Genomic DNA, 19,378 nt, shown 5'->3' on the forward strand with positions numbered 1-19,378 from the left:
CCAGAGCTAAGAAGCTTCAAGATTTGTTGCATTTGCAAGAACCTGAGATGAACTGTGCACCACTCAACAATCTCTTAATCTGAATAAAGGTCCTCATGGCTGGTGTCAGCATGCAGGCAGGTGCTGTTCCAGCACCAGAGAGCACCTGTCTCAGAGAGGGATCTGTGGGGTTTTCCTTACCATATTAACAGAGCTGCTTTGATCTACAAAGTTGAGAAAGAGCGGAGTAGGTCTGGTGTCCTCCCTAGGGGTAGCCTCTATTGCATATTCTTAAAGATTAGATTCTTGTTGCCTCTCCCCACACCTCCCCTATTTTTAAAATACAATAGCAACCCACACACAGTGCAGTGAAGCCCCAGTACAGCAAGGCATACTTGCTGTATGTTACATCTTATTAACCGTAGGCAGCACTGGTCTCCTTCAATCTGATTACACTGTTTTTCAATCTTTGCCCTGCAAATGCCTCCTCTCTATTTTTATATTTTTCTCTTCAGCTTTGCTTGAGCCTGTTAGTCTACACTGCAATTTCCAAAACATAAAATATATAATGAATTTAGCTCTAGGGAAAGATTAATGGCTTTAGAGACTCGACTCTTCTGTTTAGAGTCTGAACTACACAGCCACGTAACACCCACACGTAGGGCTTCTCACATGCATACTGGTGCTCCTGTTGGAGAGGGCAAAATGTGAGGAGAAGAGAACAAAAGTTATTCCTACAGGCAGTTCAGTCCTTTAGCACAGGCTGCTGGAATTGAGATTTCCGGGTTTAAGAAGGTTTTTGTAACATAGGCTCCACTGCAGCCCCAGCTGGGCTCAGGTTATCCAGTTATTGCACAGACGCCACTGAGCTGCCATCACAAGGCAATACAGAGTATGCTTAAGTGCACAGGTATGCATCATGCTAATAGAGCACATTCATTGATTTAAAATGTTGTCAGGAACAGCTCATTTCAGTTCAGTCAGAAGGGCACTGACTGAAGCACATCATTGGTCATACTGCAATATCAAAGAAAATTTCCCACCCCCTCCCAAAACCTGTTTGATTCCTTCTATTTCTCTCTTTCATTTTATTAATGAGATCAATTAATTCCTATTTCTTAAGTGCTAAAAGGCCTTATTTAATTTCACAATCCTGCACATAACATGCATGGTTAGAAGCTGAATGTGTGATTTTTAGATGAGTGAGAAGTGGCAACAGAATCTCTCTGAACATCTTTTCTTGCTTGACCTCCAAGTTAGCTGCATGTTTCACATCAAAAGCTATGCCAGTACAGGAAAAGATGTGTCTCCAGATGTCTCAAAGCTTATTCCTCACAATCATTGATCTGGCATGTTGTTAAGAAGGACCTAGGGATGTCCTTGCATTGTCACTCAGGTGGTTTGTCACCACAAGCAGGTTAACTTAGAAGAGGTCTTCCAAAACTTGAGCATTCTGGAATTTGCATCTCCATGCTGTGCCTATCCTGTGCAAAGTGAACAAGTCAAAAGTTTAAATCGGTGACCTGTAATGAGCATTGTACTCCTCCTTCATGAAAAAGAAAATTTTGCAAATGTCTTTTAAGAAACCCTTGTTTTCCAGAACACTGAGGTATTTAATCATCAATTAAGAGAGAGAAAAATATCAAGAATGGTGTACTTTTGAGTCTGTAACTGCAACAAAGAGAGGGCTTCAGAGACAGCTTTGGAAAGACAAAATACGGCCTTGTCTTTGGATCCCCCTTGCAAGATGGAAGTGTTTGGATGATCTTATAAAGCAGTGAAATTCTATAGATCTGCTGCTGACTGGTTTCAAAAAACTCATATTTGAATAAATTCGCTCAGGCTGAACAAATTACCCTCATTTTATCACATGGTAAAGTCAACATCCACAGTGCTGAAACGAGAAGTTCAGTAGATATGGATCTACAACCCTGCTCAACTCCGTCTTTCGTAACAAATTCCACAGCAGAAGGATTAAACTCCACTGAAGAAGGATTTTCTATTGCACAGGATCTCCCCTGTCATTAATAGAACGGCTAAAAGCGTATCAGAACAATCCAGTTCACACCAACTCTCAGAAAGCAGATCAAGTGAAAGCATTATATGCTCTTGTCAAATCAATACAGACATCCCTGAGATGTTTATGCTCCTTACTACAGTGTTTCCTGAATTGGACCATGAATACTGCAGATATCCACAGCTAAGCTATTATCCTCAGGAGTTTTCAGGCAGAACCATGACCAGAGCATGCAGGCAGCTGAGTATGATCTGAGTTAGCAATTTCCCAGAAAGAGGTAAGAGAGGAATGTCAGTGTCTGTCACAAAGTAAAATTCTCCTTTGTCAACAAAGTGCATGCTTGCAGTCCCCTTAAAACCTGAGGGACTCCCATTGCTCCAAGGATGTGAGAGAATACAAAAGAGTAATAGGTGATAGCAATTCACTTAGAAAAATAAGAGTTTTAGCATGGCTTCCCTCTCTGTTGGGGTTATACTGAAGCTATTTTAGAACTTGACTGTTAATTAGTTAATAAATGATTACTAAGAACCACGATAAATGGCTTCAGCTCAGTCACATCAATGACAGCAACCAAACATGGATAACAGATAATTAAATTAAGAAGGAAAATATTCCATTTATCCAGCAAGACTCAGGCTATGTTCTGTAAGATTTGCAAAATTCCCTAGAAGTGGACACAGATCTGATCTCCCAAAGAAGCATTTGTGTTTCCATATGTAGGGATCAACTCAGCCTTCCACTTCAATTGCATCTGGTTCTATGATGTTCATGTTTCTGGAAGCATCACTGAAGTCTAACATATTTATCAGAGAAAAGTGTTATTCTTTATGTTATTTGTATCCAGTCTGTCTTGGTATCTGGGTCTGAGAAAGGTAATTGCTGCTCTGAACGAAGCAGTAAGACACCTTTAAGACTATGTCCTTCATTTTTCCTTGCCACCGTTTTCAAAGCTCAAACCTTATTCTTCTTGACATTGATGATGACAATTAATGCAACAGTTTCTCTAGCAGCTTAGACCAATCCTGTTAATGAGTCTGACAGTGCCAAGGCTTGACAGTGCCTGACCACAACGAGCTATCCAGAACCCCGAACTAATGCGCTGCTTTACTTGATGGGGTTTAATACAAATTGGACACCAGAATTTGTGGATAACGTTTTACATAAGCCCATTTCTTATGCCAGCTTTGAGTAAATAATCACTTGGAAGCAGAAACCAAGAATAAAGACACAAAATAAAGTATTACAAGGGTTCTTGTGAATTCTTGATGAGGGGCTAAGAACCACAGTGCACTCCCTGCACAGCCTGTCAACACAACCCCAAAAACCTGTTGGAAAGAGCTGACAGTAGTCATCGCTTTTTATTTTGAATATTCATTAGAATTACTGAGCATCTGAGCCAGGGGTTTACTAGGAGTCAAATGATTTTCAGAATATGGGAAGCAGATAATGGATATGATATTTGATGCGTTTATACCAACCAACATAAAAAATTTATTTTTTAGTAAAGAATGCTACTCCCATATGAAAGAGGTACATATCATAATTTCACTATGTTGAAAGCAGCTGTAACATGCTAAATTATATCTTCATGAGCATTCAATTCAATGCAAGGAGAATTTTGATTTAGCCAGCTTACACTGGAAATCTCAAAAGAATAAAACCAGAACACATCCACACCCTATAGTGCAAGACATGAGGATGGCAATTCCCTGGGCAAACTATTTTTCTTTGAACACTAAATCTGTTTATCATGGAAGTCACTGGCTTATGAAGTTCATGCCATTGTACCTATTTTCTGACCACACTCATTCAATATTTAAGGTTTCCCTGGGATGGTAAGGAAAATTTGCCTGAAGGTCTGCACAGACACTGAGGTTACTTACAGCTTTATTACAGGTAAAGTTGAGGCCAACTTATTTCAAGATTACCTGAGCCTTCCTTTTGCTAACAATCACCAGAATCCAACTCAGAATGAAGCATTTTTTTCCCCTTGAGCTAAATTATTTTGGAAGTTTTCAGTCACACTGTTCCATCCATTTCTGAAAACACCACCAATGAACAGCTGTTTGGTTCCTATTAAAATCCAAGATGAGATACGAATGCAAATTGCTGCTTTCCTGTATCACTGAAAAGAGCCTGCGAGACACATGAAGTTATCTTTCTATTGCACTGAGCATTGATAAGACCTCATTAGGAATATTTCATTTGGGGGAAGACACTTCTAGAGTAATAAAATTCTCTCAAAGAACATGTAGGTGAGAGAAATGAAAATGATAGAAAGCTAAAACACATCACCTACAAAAAGCAGATTAGAGAGATAAGCACCACACAGCCTTAAAGGGCTGAGGGAAGCCAAAAGTCTTCAAATATGTAAAAGACTGCTACTAAAAGATAAAGCAAACCCCACAAAAACCCCCACAATAGTATAATACCAATGTCCTCTTAAGCCTGTTTGTCTTATCCATTATTGCAAAATGAATATTCAAGATAAAACACTTGAAATTTTTTTTTTTAATAAACACTGCAATAGCATGCTTAAGCTGCTTGCTTGGAGCATTTGTAACCCTAGGTTTTAAGAACAAGTTAGACAAACACCTCTAGGACTCACAAAGGTATAGTCAAGTCCACCATGTGATGCAAGACAACTCTTTTGTTTTCTTGCAATATATCTGTGCATAGAATTAGATTCCAGCTACATCTTTATATAGTCAGTGCTTCTGCGAGTCAAGTTATAGGTGACAAACAGCAAAATATTAATCACTTCTGATAAAGCATCATTAAAAGGGAAGGCTTTGTATAACACAGAAACAGTAGCTGAATTTTGTTGCCCAGGACAGTTTTTAAACCATGGAATCATAGAATTGTTTGGGGTGGAAGGGACACTTAAATGTCTTTTATCTCTTAGCTTCTTTTAGTTTAAAATCTTTACCCCTTGTTCTGTTACCTTGTCTGGTAAACTGTTTGTCCCTATTTGTTTTTGTAGACTCCCTTTAGATACATAAAGATCTCCCTGCAGCCTTCTCTTCTCCAGGCTGAACAACCCCAAACCTCCCAGCCTGTCTTCACAGGTGAAGTGTTCCAGCCTTCAGATCACCTTCCTGGTCCTCCTCTAGACTCACTCCAACAGGTCTTCATCCTTCCTATGCTGGAGAGCCCATAGCTGGTTGCACTACTGCAAATGGAGTCCCAAGAACAGAGCAAAGGGGGAAAATTGTCTCCCTTGACCTGCTGACCACCTGCTGGCTTCTTTAGGTGCAGCCCAGAATACAGTCGGCTTTCTGGGCTGTCAGTGCACATTGCCAGCCCATGCCCAGCTTTTCACCCACCAGTACCACCAAAGTCCTTCCTGACAGGGCTGTTCTCAATCCCTTCAACCCCCAGCCTGTATCGATACTAGGGCTTTCCCTGACCCAGGTTCAGCATCGTGCACTTGGCCTTGTTGAACCTCACGAGGTTTCCATGGTCCCACTTCTTGATTTCTTGCATTTTTCCAGGTCCCTCTGGATGGCATCCCATCCCTCAGGTGTGCCAACCCCACCACTCAGCTTGGTGTCATCTGCAAATCTGCTAAGGGTGCATTCCATCCCACTATCTGTGTCATTGCTGATGATATTAAACAGTACTTGTTTGGAGCCACACCCTTATATCTGTCATTTTGTTTGCCTGCAGTAGCAGCGTTCCTCTCCTGTGCTTCTATCTCATGCCTTTGTTAGATAGCTGCTGTGCATAGGCTGATGCAATACCATACTGGAGAACCATGTATGAGAAAGGCAATTAGGGATTACATTGTGAAGGATACACACTTACAGATGAATTAAGGCTGCACAGCCATACTTCGTGCTGGAAATACTTGAGACAGGCTTGGCCATGCAACCTTAATGATATTCATTAACTAGTCCACATGTTTGAGCTACTTAACATTAATTAACTAGCTGCATGTTTCAGCCACTGTTACCATGCAGCCCATTTACTGTTCCTGCCCTTCTCTGTCTGACTTGAAAACTTCTGATTCTGGTGGAAGAGAGAGAAATTCATCTGCTTCCCAACTCCAGGATTATTTGCTTGAAGGGTAACCTGGCCTCTCTTGTGGCCTGTTCTTTACTGAGGAGCACAGATGATACCCAGAGAATTGTCTTGGCAATACTCAGTTGTTTATAGGATTTTGCAAGATTTTACACAGTGATTTCCTGTCCTCCTTCCTTTCCAAAGTTATTGATTTCTCCTCCCTCTCCTTCTCCACAGAAGGATTTGAGAGAATAATTTCTTAAAGGGCTAAGTCTAAGCTTCTCCATTTTTGAAAACATAGTCTACTTAAGACAGAGAGATGAAACATTTGCCTCAGAAACCAGATGCAAATGAAAACAACAGTGTTTACACCTCTGACGCACAAAAAAGAAGATCTGGGACTACAGATTTTTCTGATAGGGAACAGCTCTAACTGCATTCATTTATGGAAGAATCTTTGCAAAGCCCAACAAACAAAAGGGACAAGTGAAAATGGGGCAGGGGTGGGGGGAGAGAAGCAGAATGAGAGAAAGATCAAGGAGAGAGAAGTCGTGTAGGACAGGAGGACATCATCAAGGGAGGTAGCTACCTAGCAGGAGCTGGCTAGAGCTGAAAATAGGCTGAGGATTAAAGAGTGAAGCCAGTTGTCAGCAATACTGTGACAGAAGCAAGACAATCACAGCAATAACAAGCTCAAGACATGTTGTTGCTCCAGAGGCAGCATTACAGAGGCACCCCAATACCTTTGTCATTCCCAGAAATGGGCTGCATTACAAATGTCCATAGTTTTGTCTTAGATGGGCACCCTATAGAAGTTAAAAAACAAGGAATGATACATTTAGTTCTCTACTGGATTTCTCCCTGCAGAAAAAGCAAGACTGAACTGCAAGTGCTAAAGCCCCTATCACTGTAGGGTTTGGGATGAGGTGAGGGCTACAGGTGATAACAACAAAAACAGACAGGAGCACTATTATTACTTTAATCAATAATTTGAGTTGTTACTTGCAATTCATTAAGAGCAAGAATCAATACCTTCTAAAGGTCGGAGCAGCCAGTGAGCCCATCTCCCATTTCATTGTTTGCAGACCTTCTCAGCACACACAGAACAGTGATTCCCTCTGGTTCTAACAGAGAGGAGATGCTACTAGATAGCGAGCCAGCACACAGTTTCAAAAGCACCTATGAATGTGAACTACAGAGCACAGGGACGACCAGCACCACCTGAGGGTGTTCATACAGCACTTCTTGTTCCAAGTATTCCACAGGCTCCAACCACTGGAATGATCTAAGGTTTTCCAACACAGGGCACAAGTGTTAAGGGTGTAACCAAATAGCAAACAACTGACCTCCAGCCAGCAGAGAGCAGAGTAATCATGCACATGGCAGTTGTGCATATTTTGTGCTGTCTAGATCAAAATGAACACAAACTTTAATTGAAACTTATTTCACCCATTAAGGAAGAGCAAAACTAAGCACACGTTTTTCAAATCCTACTGTGGAGACACACAGGCTTGCATTTCCTTTATTCCAGCAGAGGGCAAGAGCTACACAAAGAAGAGTATTGAGAAGGCAATTAGGTCTGAGTAAAGGGAAAGGTAGAAGAAAAGATTATCCAGAAGCTTGTCACCTAAATGATATATTTAATAGCATTAAATAGAATTTTTTGCAGGTTTCTTTCAGCTCTTACAATAACATGGAATACAACTAAAGCTTCTGTTCATGCCTTTAAAAAAAATCTAATAACATCACAGCAGCTCACACATCTCTTTGATGGTACATAATTCCCATCCCCTCAGACTGCATTCACTCATTTGTTCCACCAAGTTTACAGTGAACTGTTTGGAAAGATGATCTGAACTGACAGCAATTCCATTGCACAAATTGACAGTGCTGTACTTCAATGTGTAACACACACACACCTCTGAAAAGCTTATACAGATGAAAGACACACAGGTTCCTTCAGTTTAACACTTGATAAATACCAACATAAATGTGAAGTGGCAATTTGGTTCTGTTTACAGGCAAATACACAGAAATGCTAGGACTCCACAGTTATCAGGGAATGTGGCCCTGTTTAGCCATGAAGGAGGTAGTGAAGTGTTGATTGAGCTCTTGAGCATTGCTAGATTATCCATATGTCACTTTGGTAGAAATATTTGTGCGGCCAAAGTAATAGCAATAATAATCATACTACTCTTTGGCACAGCTCTTTTCAATGCATAGTGTTACATTAAACACTTTGTCACATTATCTTTGCTTCTGTCTGAAAGAGTCAAACATTTTGATCCTGTTAAAAAACAACAACAAAAGCCAGAGGTAACATTAGGTTCCAATTCAGCCATTAATATTTGATAGCATACGTCAGAATTAAAAAAAACTAAAAGGATCAGAATCTACAGAGTGTAACAGTTAAGTTTTTAATTTACACTCTTTAAATATGGTACTCATTCTACACTTATATTTTTGTATCAGTGTGAGTGAAATTAAGGAAAATAGAATCTGATATGAACATCAGAAGGAAGCACTGCAAGAGCGGAAGAGATAGTGAAATCTTTGCTCACCTGATTCCTTTAAAATTAAGCTAGACAAGTCCTGAGAAGTCATTGAGTGAAGGGCAGAGGAATCTTGTAATAAACTGTGAAAATGGAATGACATGATCTGTCTAGACCAATCCTTTTTGTCTTTAACTGAGGTAGTTCTGTGGATGTAAGCATATTGTTGGTCCAGTAATTAGCATATGAATATTTGGCTCTGACATTTCTTATCAGCTAAGTATAAATTTCTGCCAGGTTGCCTCCCTGCAACATTTGGCAAATGAACCCATTTTGATTAGAAGGTAATTTATTGCACACTGGAGTTCAGTGGGTGTGATCATTGAAAATGACTGATTAACAATCAACAGTTTGGGGAAATAATAGGAACAGCAACATATTTACACACAGAGATGAACATGACATCTCTAATGTAAACACTTGCAAGCAGTTTTTCATAACTACACAAGTCACAAGGACTGATAAACCCAGGGGTCAACACTCTCAGCAGCAGCATTGCAGAGACAGACAGCCTCCTAATCCCACAGGCAGCTTGCTACTCCAGTAGACTGAGTTCCCAAAATACCAAGTAAGCGTTCTTCTGCTGAGAGAGGTTTAGGCTGCCTATAATGCAACCCAATGCAGAGTTAAGCTAGCTCATTTGGGCAGTGGTAGCTATGCAGCTATAAGACCAAGAACTGCAAAAGCAACATAAACTGAATAAATCCTTAGGGAACTGGTCCAGGATGGCTGCAGCTGATTTAACACCAAGCATAAACTTTTGTATAAGCCTAGCTTTTGAGATGCACTTACAAGCCAAGAACCTCAGTCTAGGCTGATTTTCAGAGTGCCACATCAACCTGAGGAAACTGCCAGTGGGCAAGGGATACCTCATAACTTTGAAAAACAGATGTCAACAAATGAAAATCCTGGTTATGCCAGCAATTTTTATGCTTCCTTTGAGTAATTTTGAGTTTCTCTATACTTGGGGTTCTTCTGTATAAAACATATTCCTACCTCTAACAGAATTGCTTTTAGAGGTTCATTTTGCCCAGGGAGCAATCTGCAAGTGAAAAGCATTTTGCTGCTGTTGAAGCGCAACTTTTGAAATTTGCTGGGAGGAAAAAATAAACTTGCATAAACACTGCTACAGAGCCTTTACAGTTCACAAATGCACAGAAGCTTTGAGGACAGAATCACTTATAAAACCACCCAGAAGACAGCAGACCGTTCAAGCAATGGTTGTCAGATAATGCAACTAACCGATGCTGCGGACTCATCATAAATTCAGCAAGAGACAAATGTACTTCCTGTTGACCCTTGATAAATCTTTAAACAACCATCTTTGCAATCTCTTCCAACCCCCTTCAGAGAAACTCCCTCCTTTCTCTATTGCACCAACTAAGATGAGTATGACCAAAGGCAAAATGTGTTCAACAAGACCAAAGGAATAACAGTGCACAAGACAGACAAGCCTGGAGCATGGCCCAGAAGCTATTAGCTAGCCTACAGGTTAGGCATGAACAATTTCAGTTTATATGAACAGCTGAGAATTTAATAAAAAGCAAGTAGCACCATTTTTATTTATATTTCAGCTTTCTAAATATTTAAACAAAAAGCAGGCTCCAAAGACCACTTAAAAGTTTCTCCCCATTTGCTCCTTTTAAGTTAAGAAAGAAACCAAAAAGTAAAACAAATGAGATGCATTGATACATTCAGATATTAAACTGCCAAAAATGTCTTTAGGCATTGGAGAATCCTGCAGAGAGGACTCCCATGGCTGTATTTTATTTGATGGGAGCCTAAATTAAGACATAGGTGTCTAACAAGCAGTAACCAGATCAAACAGGCATTCAAGTCAGAAGAGTCAGGCTTTTCTTTAATTCCAGTAAAACTAGTCTTGACTGTCACTGGAGAAAAGCTTATAAGCAGAGTTGATTTGAGTATTCTTAGCAATGTAAACACCACTAGAGGAGAAGATATGGCTGGGTTATTATTGCTACCAGGTGGGATGTAAAGCAGAGTTAAACATTTGAAAGGAGAAATTTTTCTTCCATTGATTTTTCATTACCTTTTTTCCTCAGCCAACAGTTGCTATCAGCCTCCATATCCCAACACGTCTCCTGGCAGCAGGAAGTGGCTGCCAGGTGTAACACTGGCATAGAGCCAACTAGGCAGCCACACTCCATCTTGCCTATGCCTAAAATTAGGGGTAGGTAGAAGCAGAACAAAAATACAGATAGAACTGCTTTATTAAGGAAATAAATTGCAAAAAGCAGGTGGAAGGAGGAATAAAGACATAAAGCAAGGTAAAAAATAGACTTGAAACCCTAAGCTTGCCTTTTGGAATAATTAAGCAGTGAATCAGGTTCACTCTCAGGCCCTGCTGAAGGCAGTATTTAATTTCCAGCTGAGCCTAAACAGAGCCAGGATTTCTGGTTCTCTCATGATTTCTTATATGCATCGTTTCCATACCAAATCTAAACTTCCCCTTGACCAAGGTAGAAACAGTTGTCTTCAAAGACAAGCCTTTGAATTCCAGGTCAGATGAATGCAACATGACCCAGGAAACGTCTGTTTGCCAGGACTGACATATCAGGTCTGCCCAAAGAGAAATTCAATGGCTTAGTGCCTTCCTGTAATGCAAACCAGCCACAAGATAGTCACTTAAAACAGGATTATGCATCACAGCAGCTGTGCAAAACAGCCACACCACATTAGCAAATTCTTAGCATCTAAAAGAGAGAAAAGAGTTCAGAGCTAGCATTCCTACTTCAGTCACATCACCATGCAAGTGCCTGTCCCAGGAGACAGAGCACCTCAAGGCACTCACAGGATCAAGGGAAAGGAAACTTTGATTAGAAGAATATGCTGACAGACACAGTCTCTATCTGCAAAACATATAAACAGTAAACAAACACCATACTTCAAACACTGCCCAGCACTTCCTTAAGTTACAGCTGCTGCATGATCAGATGAGGTACTTAACTTCATCATGCTAACAGATCACCCATGTCTGGAACTGAAGAAGACAGAGAAATGCACATAAGGTGCATGAGAAGCAGGTGTAGGCAATGTGAGCTCCCCATCAGATATGGCTAGAGAAGGCAGGTTCTCATTTTCACTTGGTTTATGGGTAGCTGGTCACCTGCTGGGAGAGGGGGCTTTATTCTTTGCACCTGAAGGTTGACTATAACCCTCCTCACCCCCTACTCCAGGTGCATTGTGCACCTTGGATCTGTCTTCTCCCTGTCTCTACAAGAGATGTGCTATGTATTTGCTTTCCTGATACTGGTCTGAGAGTATCTGTGCATTTGTGTTTCCAGGGTCCCTAGAGGAGAGTTTCTTGAAATTTAAATATATATTGCTTTTGTTTTTAATGGTTTTTCTGGGATACATGTTTTCATCTGCAGTCTCTTCCTGTGTTATACTGTTCTGCTCTCTAACCAAGATTTCTAAACAGAGCATGCAATGGTTTTTACTTGCCTTATGCAAATTACATATTCCAGCTTGAACTGAAGACAGGAAGGCAGTGCCATGAGGTCAGTGTTCTTACAGAGTACTGTAAAGATGACAGATAAAAAAAAATCAAAGAAAAATCAAGGAAATTATGGTTATTCTCAGCAAGAAAACTTAAAAAGCTGACCAAACATAGAATAAAACTGGGAACACATAGTCAGGACTTGTTTTAGGTCCTCAAGTACCAATAAGAATTGTACAAAAGCTTCTGAGGCCTCATTAAGTGTTGGCCACTTAAATAAAAGTGGAAATGGAGATGAGGCACGGTTTTGAGGGACCAGTTCTCCATTATTTTTCACGGCTTTCAAAGGCAAATTCCCCACACTTGCAGGCAGTTTCATCTCATGTGAATATAGCCAAGGTCAGTGGGTTTAAAGGATGGTACACAGCACCTCTGCATGGTGACTGAGCTGCTCATTTTCCTGGGATTGCGACATACATTCAGATTCCCCAGTCTGGATAAACCTTGCCATTTTGGCAGAGGCCATGAAATTCTCCTGGAGCAGGGTAACTGTTTTACACAAATTGTGCAGAGGCTGATCATCTGTAGCACCTGGGAACAGGAAATCAGACCTGTGCACCTAAGCCTGACATTTGCTGCTGCCCTGGGGATAGCAACCCTGTGATCCAGGGGTTTTTTGAACCACAGAGAGCATGAGCATCTCCCAAGTTCCTCAGCTGGAGGACTTTGTAAGATAGCACTCCAAGGCAGGAGCACTACCATTAAGGTAGAACAGCATACAGTATCCCCTCCTTGGTTTTCAAAGTGTCCTGCTCCCTTTTCATAGCAGAAAATGTCCATCCACAAAGCCTGCAGGAACTCAACAGGACCTGCACTGTGCTGGAGAGCACAGGGAGCCACACAACACAAACAGAGAAATCACTGAGCCCCTGGGATGGCTGCTGCTTCTGGTTCAAGCCACCTGATTCCTTCCCCACTGTGTGTCAGGTTCTGTGAGACCTGACTGAGTCCTGAACTCACCATCGGATGGAAGTCCTTGCATACGCTTTGATTCTGTGAGCAGCAGCTGCTCTTATTTCCTAACTTTTTCTGAGTCCAGATTGACTAGGTTACCCATTTCTTGCCTGTTTGAGGGGAAGGCTGTGGTCACCCCATCACTGCTGACCTCTTCAGCCCTGCAGCTCTGAAGGTGAGGTTCTGCTGACCTGGGAATCATTTTGCATCTTTTCAGTACAACTCTCAGGTTTCTAAAAAGTGTAGCCTATTGCTCATCTTCCCTCCTGTACATCTAAAAGCACAATTCACTTCTGTATCTCTCAGCTAAGAGTTATGAATAAAACAGTGTTATGAACCTACAACTTGGTTACACCTATGACTCATTTCAAAAGCCTCTCAAGTGGAGTGGCCCAATTAGCAGGTACCTGTGCAGATTCCTATGGCTCACATCTGCCAGACACTTCTGAAAAGTAGAGTCTTGCTGCAATATCATCAAAGCAGCCTCTTACCGTAAGGCTGAAACACAGCAGTTTTTCTGTCGAGTCTGTTTTTCTGCCCTTGAAACACAGTATCTTCTGCCTCCTCTATGCAGTGCCACACGTTTCTCCCTAGCATGGATTTTGTCCTACTGGTGAGTCAAGCAGCTGTGAGAGCCTCATGCAACTTCACAAAAAATCAGGAACAACCATTTGTGTTGAAATACCTGGAGTTTAATATGTGTTCTCAAGCAGTGTCCCTCAGAGTCAGTGGGCGAAGCAGACAGGCCAATCCTGGTGCATAATTTACAACACCAGTGTCACATTACTGCTGTCCCCAGAGCAGAATATTCTCAAGGACACTGTGGGGTGTACACAATATCCATGACATGACACAAAGCAAAAAATCCTTTCATGGGTCATTAAAACTTTCAGCATTCAGGCTTTTTCTTCATATGTAGCACATTTAGTAATTTCAAGAGATTTCACAAATTTCAGTCTTTCAGGATTTGATTATTCTCTTCCTGCAAAAAAAGCTGAGAAATCCAACTTTGAGCAGTTTCAGTGGGCAACACTGGAGGAGAAAATTTTACTTCCAAAACAGCAAGTAGGCTTGCATGCCTCCAAGCTCTTGTTCTTAAGCTTTCACATAAGTTGCACTGGAGATTCCATTCACTGTTCAGGTGAATTAGCTGCTAAAACACAACCAAAGAGCTTTTTCCAAAAAGAGTCCTCTTTCAGGAACTGCAGTGGCTACAGTCTCACTTGATGCTTTTCCTATTCAGACAAATCCAGAAATCTCTGTCCAGTCTTTAATCCTTAACTCTACATCTAGAGCTCTATACCGTGGCGCTGACAAAAATCCCCAAAAGCCCTGGACTAGCTATGGTAGCACATCACTTCTCACAGGATCTGAAATCTCAAATCTCCTCATGATGGCAGAAACATTTGCACATTTTCAGTCCCACGATACATTGTTAAGACAACCTCATTTACTATCAGATAGTCCTCTTTATTAGGAATAGTTTCTGAATCCCTCATTTTACTTTGATTTGAAGAGCCAGGGATGTGCCCATAAATTATGCTAAAGCCCCTATCTAACAAATGCTCAGATTTTTCAGTCCTCCATACCCTTCATCAGTCTTGACCTCTTTGCTTTGTGAATCAGGATATGACCACGACACTCAGTAGAATGTAAGGTGAAGCTTTATGTTAGGTGGCTTAGGTGCACAAGGCAGTCTGCAAAGCGCTCCTGAGAAGCAAAGCAATCCCAGGCAGAATTCTCTGCAGCCACAGTCAGCTTTCTTAGTTATTTCTGTGGGCCAGTATTTTGCAGTGCAGATGTACTGGCAGTTCCAACCAAAAATGCTTTGTGTACTGGGTCCAGGCTTTGTCTATGTTCTGTTAGCTGTTGAATCCTCTGTGCACGCTCTTATTCTCCATAAAATCCAGCACTGCCCCTGGCTGGATGCTCCTCAGCTCTTATGTCAACTCCCCGCCTCTTCATCTGCTCCTTCTCTGCCCACTGCAGAGAGCTCTGATTACAGCAAGCCTCTCTCTTTGCAGGTGGCATTGCTCTGGTAAGCTGGTTACATGTAGAAAGTCATGTCCCCACATGTTAATATCTCCATCCTTAGCACTGTAACTCAGAGAAGAGTTTTGTTTACCCATACAGTGAATGGGAAGAGGCATAAGCTGAAATCTGTAACATAGGAAATACCCACCTAGTTTCACAAGTGCTGCTGCGTGTCCTTTGCCACATGGAGAATTCTTTAGTAATTTGTCCACACGTTCCTGGTTACCACAACTCAATTCCTCCTAATTTTGAACCTCTGTGCAAAGATTTGGGACATTTAGAGACATGCAATTATAAATAGAGTCGCCCCATCTTGACCCGAGCCAAACTCCCTTGAAGGGCAACCACAGAGCAGAACTGATGGCTCTCATCAGTCACACACGCCCATTGCAGCAGAGCTGTGCAGAGCAGGATGCTTTGCTCTGGCCTTCTGCACCCCTGCTGAACATTATCCTAGCTAACAGACGTATTTGTAGGGAATATCTTTTCAATAGTTAAAGTCATAGCTGTAAAGACTCCTCACCATGGAAATACATATCTTTCATGGTCTTTTATAGCCATGTTTTTACTATCTGCTCTGAGCTTTAAATTTCTTATGTATAACCCAAAATAAGTTAAGTAATGTACAGTTAAAAATAAACTATTTTAATCAGTTTGGGAGAATAAAAAAAAAAAAAAAAAGTAATTATTTCTGTTTCATGCATCAACACCCAGCACAGTTAAAATGTTAAAGCCAGGTATAAACCTTTTGATAAACTCTATTCTTAAAGGATTAAATTCTGTATTTGTATTTATCAGTCTAGCAAAATAAGACATCAATATAAGGTTATTTTCTGTTTACCCCAAAAAATCTCATGTAGAAAAATTGTCAATTCATCTTTCTTCAAGACGTTGCTCCCCCCTTTCAGTTATCCCCAGAACTCCCCTGGTGGGAAATAACACTTAGGTTCTGTCTTTTTAACTCGCCTGATTTACATAACTCTAATGATATTTAAGTGCTTTTGGCTGCACTTTCCTTTCTTTTCCTCGTTTCTTTACTCCCAAACTCTCAAGGCAGATGAAGTAACAGTTGGCAGCATCTTGCCCATTACAGCATTGCCTGTGCTGTTCTGAGTCACGCCACCGTGGTTGCAGCTGGCTGAGCAGCTCTACAGTCCTCCCAGTAATTCCAGTTTCCCTTTGGGAAGACACTTCTGACTAAGTGTCCTTTGCAAATGGGGGAAAAGAGCTCTTCTTTGGAGTCATATTGTTCTCCCAGGAGCAAGGGCTGGAGGAAAGCAGAGAGGTGCAGCAGATCAGGGCAGTTCTGCCTCAAGCCTGCCCTCTCCCCTTGGATGAGTGATGGGGACACACCTGTGATGGGGACACAGCCTTTCTTCTGCACAGTCTAGGCCAGATATAGAAAACACAGACATCACTCTGCACAGCAAGGCCAGGGAACAGAAAAATTACAACCAACACTGGTAAGAAAATAATAGGACTGAAGAAATGCAGAAGAGGACAGATTTAGATCTGGGAGTTGAATTCACAGTTTAGGGATGGGCAGACATGGAGTTGAAGAGTTCCTGCAGACAGGATGAAAGGAATCTTAGTAAATACAAGCAATTTCTCACACTTGCTAAGGGTAAAGTATGGGGTAGCCACCACAGATTGTGTCTTTTACAGATGGACATATATTTCAATATTCACGCTCATCAACTGATAATTGATCTTCCTTGTTATTCAGCTTTGCTTTCTTTTCCTATTCAGCACACTCTCTTTGGATTTTCTTTCTGGTTTATTTTTCCTCTGTACACAAAGAAAATTGAAGCATGGGAAACAGAAATAACTGCTTTTCTTCACTGGTCCCCTGATAGTCCATATGGGGAAGGAAAAATAGAAACCGTTCCTGTCAGTCCCAAAGTTGTGCCAGCAGCCAGACATATACACAGTTTCTGCTCTCTGTCTTTCCAAAAAGGGACTGGAGTCCTCACTGCACACATGGGCAGAAGATGTGGATGAAAATCCCTGCCTCAGGAGCCCTTGTGATCGTGTCTGAAGTGATGGCTTCCAAATGAGTATGTGGACTACTACTGATTTTTAAACTTTTTGAAGTGTTGTGCAAAACATCCTCAGAAGTGCCTAAAAACTATTTTAATCCATATTGTCTTCTTTTTCTTTTGTCTATGACAGCCACATACCACCTTCTGCACTCATGCCTGGCACAGTGTTGTTGAGGGCTTCTGCTGTCACCATGATCAAGCACAGCTCTCTCTCCATGATGGAAATCCAAGCAAACTGCATTCAGGAATACCTGAACTGTTGAACTTTTTGCTTCACACAGAATAGGCAGGTGCAAGAAGTGCAAGCTTGCAGCAGTTCTTATCCAGGATTTTCTCAAACAAGAATACCATTAAAACAGAAAATCTGTCAGAACCACTTAGGTTCCCATGTGATCTCTCCTATCACCAGTCTCAGTGTATACATGTGTGCTCTCAACAGCCCCCCCACCCCCTCTTTTTTTCAAATGTGCATTTCCTGAGAAATATTTTGCCGAAAGTATACAATATCATTTTTGTTAAACCAAAAGTAAAAATTCACTATTCCATTGCTTTCAGACAACTAATAAAAGTGCCTCTTTGTAACAGAAAATGACAGTCTTTCATGTAAAAGCTAATAAAGCTAAAGATTAATACATTCCTTTTATGAGTCACAGTATCATCTTCTAAAAAATTTGTGAGGGCTCAACTATTTCGGGTGATAACATTTAACCAATAAAATCCTTTAAAAGGCAAACCCATCTCTCTCAGAAGTTTAATGGGAACAAGACTCTTCTGGGTATTCATGTTATTACCTTTTTGGCCATTGTGAGTTTACTATTTGGTTTAGAATAGATCACTGTGGACACACGGGCGATTATTCAAAGAAATCTGTACCATACCAAGGTACAGTTGGTACAAAAATGGCAGAATAATTTTAGAATCAACCCCATATATTAAGATGTGGCATTAAAATCATAACTAAGGCCATTAGTCACATTGTGTACTAGAGGAGGGAGTGCTCCTTGGCACACAGACAAAAGGTTCCAAAGGATGTATCTACATCTCCCAATTTTCTTATGCAGACCCTAAATCTCTCTACCTGCCCACCAGCACATCATGATCTGTTGATCTTGTTTTCCAAAAAATTAAAAATGCAACCCTTTAATGACCTGTACACTGCTGTATGTTCCTAGGTTAAGATGAAACCCACACATTATGAAAAACATTGATTTTATTTGGTTTGGTTTGGTCTAGTTTTTTTTAAAAAGTTTGGTGCTCTTAAGAGACAGCAATTACATCCTTGCACAGCTATGGTTATCCCTGGATCACCCACCCTGTAATTTCCACAGCTCTTATTTTAAAACAGAAGCATTTTCTCCATTCCTGTTTCTCAAAGGAACCCCCTTTTCCTAATAGCAAATGGCAAGTTGCTGCTCGAGTAGGCACGACCAGGCCCTGTAAATATGTGAGCAATTTTCATGTCCAGAATTATAACTAGTCTGGGCAAACATTTCAGTAGTACCCTCAATAAAAATATCAACTCATCCTCCACCTCAAACTTCTTCTCCTCCCACCTCATACCCTCAACTGGAAATTAATACAAGCCATCTTCACACCATTCCAGCAATCCTTAAGCCACCAGCACCCACTTGGCTTTCCCACTGCGCAGCTTCCTCAGTGCAGCACCCTGCTCGTACCGAACTGTCTGACCCCACACCAGTCTCATCTGCTATCACAGCTAAAGGAGCCCACAGAGAATGGTTTCTGGACCAAGAGAACATTGTAACAGCAGAAAGATAGTACAGGAGACTATGAGCTGTATGTCTCTGTTGAGCATACAGTTTTGACCCAAATGGGCTTCAATCTCCACAAAAAAAAAAAAAAAAAAAAAAAAAAAAAAAAAAAAAAAAAAAAAAAGGCGCCTTATTATGTCTCAAAAAAAAATCAATTTAGTTATTATTTCAGGAACTGGCTAAATTCCATTCTGTCCTACTACAATACATCTGCATTTTCATTTAAAGACTCGTTTCTCCTTCATTTCCAATCTCCATTTTTTGAGCAGCTACAGTGGAACATGGCAGAAGCAGGATCCCATTCTTAAGGACAGAAAAGAAAAGCTTTAAACCCCTGTGGGATGAATGTTACTGTGACAATGGAAGACACACAGATATTTTTAACAACTTCTGTTTTGTAATTAGGGAGCAGGATTTTTTACTTTCTTTTATTTCATTTTCAGAGCAGTATTGTAATAAATATCTTCCTCTATCGCTTTTGTTCCTGGAACTGCAGCATCACA

At 40.9% G+C, this 19,378-nt stretch overlaps 2 long non-coding RNA genes across 2 annotated transcripts in view; one reads left to right on the forward strand and one right to left on the reverse strand.

Moving 5' to 3' along the window:
• LOC138110776 (uncharacterized) overlaps positions 1-17,692 on the forward strand; it is a 78,093-nt gene extending 60,401 nt beyond the window's left edge. The window contains exons 2-3 of the long non-coding RNA XR_011151053.1: positions 17,019-17,118; positions 17,234-17,692. This is a non-coding gene — a long non-coding RNA (uncharacterized lncRNA). The remainder of the gene's footprint in view (positions 1-17,018; positions 17,119-17,233) is intronic.
• Positions 7,517-11,618, reverse strand: LOC138110775 (uncharacterized). The gene is made up of 4 exons (XR_011151052.1): positions 11,459-11,618; positions 10,604-10,732; positions 8,563-8,699; positions 7,517-8,288 (listed from the first exon to the last, which is right to left on the reverse strand). It is a non-coding gene; the product is annotated as an uncharacterized lncRNA (long non-coding RNA).
• Positions 17,693-19,378: the final 1,686 nt, after the last annotated feature.

The sequence above is a fragment of the Aphelocoma coerulescens genome, chromosome 5, assembly GCF_041296385.1.
Source record: "Aphelocoma coerulescens isolate FSJ_1873_10779 chromosome 5, UR_Acoe_1.0, whole genome shotgun sequence".
Classification (NCBI taxonomy): domain Eukaryota; kingdom Metazoa; phylum Chordata; class Aves; order Passeriformes; family Corvidae; genus Aphelocoma; species Aphelocoma coerulescens.